The following is a 3,249-nucleotide window of genomic DNA, read 5'->3' on the forward strand; positions in this document are numbered from 1 at the left end:
CCAAAAATATATATTGCAAAAGCATTTAAAAAGGGAGCAAATGAAACTCACCATACTGTATTTTGTAGTAAAAATACACATGACGTCATTTAACAAGTGTAGGGTTGACCTCGGATTTACGAACCTATATCATTTATGTATATATTAACACCCATATTATAATCGAACAAATTTATATCATTTTTATGTTAATAACCTATATGTTTTCATATATTCATTTTATGTATTTAAAATAAATAAAAATATAAATTTTGTTATGTTATGTGTATCAAATATATTTTTATATATATTTATATTACAATAATACTAAAATAATATTAGTAATGATAAAAATAATAATAATGATAATAGAGTTAAAATTTATACTTTTAGTATTAATAATAAAGATGGTAACTTTAGTAAAAATGATACTTTTAATTAAAATGTTAATTTTAATAATAATGAACACTAATAATAATAACTATAAAAATAATAATTTTACTAATAATAATAATGATACTTTTAGTAACATTAGAAATTTTATGAAAAGATAAGTTTAATAATAATGATACTACTAATAGTTTTACTAATATCAATAATCCTAATCATATTACTAATATTAGTGATAATAATAATTAACTTAATAACAACAACAATTAATAATAATAGTAACAATAAAAATAATAACATTTGAAACTACCTTGAAGAGCTTTTTCCCTAAAAAGTATGCCTTAGACAGGACTCGAACCCATGACCTCTCGTTCTACACAAACACTTCAAACCATCCCTCCATCCCTATATTTTCTGTTTTATAACCCAGAAATATATTTATAACCCGATTTTATTTCAATTCGGCCCAACAGAAAGGTTGAATCGTAGCAGCCCAAAACAGGTAGTTCATGTTGGATCTCGGCCCAACTGGAAAAACGAGACATAGCAGCCCAAATATCAATCTAATAACATGATTTTAATGGACCTTCCTCTAGTCCTCGGTCCAAAAAATAATAATAATAATATCACATGGCCAAAATTTGATCCGATTCTTGTTTAATGAAATGGAATGCCTTTTATTTTTTTTCTTTTTCTTTTTTTTAACATAAGGTGAGCTGGATACAGTTTTCTTGGATACTCCCACTCCCACTTCCCTAACATCTTCGATCATGTAAATACTTTATTAAATCAAGTGGCTATATGCTTTAGAAGTTGTCTGGGCATAAAGAAAGAAAAAAAATGCGTATTATAATTCGAATCACTATCATCTTCTTCTCATTCCTTTTTGAACATGCACTATATAATATATTCTATATAAACTAGTGGTAAACCTTATTTTGTGAACATATCCTACCCTTCCTTCGTTTGTCGACATAATTCTCCACAGGTACGGCTGTTGTAACTGTGACATAGCAGTGGTAAACACAAACCCAGTTGCAACCTTGGTCAACGGTTATGGTGGTTTAAACATGGTGTTTCGTTTGGGGTTGAAGTGGGTTGTATTTTAGAGAGGATAAATTGGTGGTGGCTGTTGATGGATGGTAAGAAGGTGATGAGATGGTGGTGGTGCTCAAGTGGGTTTCAATAGACATAAGTGAGTCAAAACAGAAACAAGGTGACAACCGTATATAGTAGCAGGTCTCTCGGTTTGGTTTTGAGTTTGTAGGTGAGAGGTGATGAAGGTTGTCTTGGTGGATATGGCTTCGGCGATAAATATGAACGAGATAGAGAACATGTTATTTGCATCAACAGTGATAATGGTTAATTGTTGGTTTAATGATTTCATAAAAATATCAAAAAAGGATAGATGAGAAAGAGGTGGCGAGATTTAATGTGTTTGTAAAATTCCTACTGCATATCTCTCGTTTATCTATACAAATATCATATATGTATATGGTAGATGAAACAGAAATAATGCAAAAAGGATAATAGTAATCTAATACTGTGTAGAATATACATACATATATATATATATATATATATATATATATATATATATATATATATATATATATATATATATATATATATATATATATATATATATGTATATTTTATTCTCTGATTAGGATTGATAAGTCAACAAGTAGTACCAATTTAGCACAGTATACCTAATTGAGTTTCTCGTGAATTATATTTGTATGTATTCTACCGACAGTTTTCACGGACTATAATATCGTACTCCGTTGTTAAATCAGTGGCAGATAAAAAGGTCTCAGAAAAATCCCAAATTTTTAGATTAAGTTCCTTTATTTATTTCAGTCATTATGGTATAAAATTTGATCATTAATTTACTAAATAAAAATTACATCAGCTGTCCCTCTCAATTTTGGGTAAAATATAAAAATTGTTGAAATTAAATAACTAGATCCTAAATACATTTTTATTAAGCCTAAAATTTATAGAACTCATTTTCGGATCACCGTTTATTTTAAAATCATATAAGTTCGAATTAAACTTCTCTAAATAATAATCGAAACGTCCAACGAGTATTACAATCATTAAATCATTATATTTAATATACACTATACATATATTTATATTTATTTTTATATGTATACACATTTATTTACAAATAATAGTTCATGAATCGTCGAGAACAGTTCAAGGTCAAATGAATATATGAAACAGTTCAAAAATTTTTAAGACTCAACTTTACTGACTTTGCTTATCGTATCGAAATCATATAGAGATTAAGTTTAAATTTAGTCGGAAATTCCCGGGTGGTCACAAGGATACCACCCATTACAGAGATGTGGATGTTGTATCCTATTCACAAAAACAGATTGGGAGTTGCAGAGTATGCAACTTGATACAATAAAACTAAACAATACATAATTGAATAGGATTTGAAATCCAACCAAGCCACTCTAATTTTGTATTTTTAAGACGCTTACATAGTTTAGTTTTAAGTGTTGGGTTTAGGGTTTACTGAGTTATATCTAGAGATGACAATGAATGTCTGATTCAACGGATACCATCCAATCCGATTCATTAAAATAGATATGGATGATCTAGAGATGACAATGAATGTTGGGTTTAGGGTTTACTGAGTTATATTTATGCCTTTATTTTATTTATATGTGTAATAATATTTTATTATTTAGTTAAGACCAGTTTGTGACAAGGGTCACAGAATAGGTTCGTTTATTTAATTTGGATTCCGTTAGGGCAGTCAAATTAAGTACGAAAGATATTAGATAACTGGTAAATACCCGTGTGTCATGGGTTATTGTGTTTTAACACAATTAAGTGTATTGTGCAGCCATTATCCTCTCA

Source organism: Rutidosis leptorrhynchoides, chromosome 10 (genome assembly GCF_046630445.1).
Source record: "Rutidosis leptorrhynchoides isolate AG116_Rl617_1_P2 chromosome 10, CSIRO_AGI_Rlap_v1, whole genome shotgun sequence".
NCBI classification, from domain to species: Eukaryota; Viridiplantae; Streptophyta; class Magnoliopsida; order Asterales; family Asteraceae; genus Rutidosis; species Rutidosis leptorrhynchoides.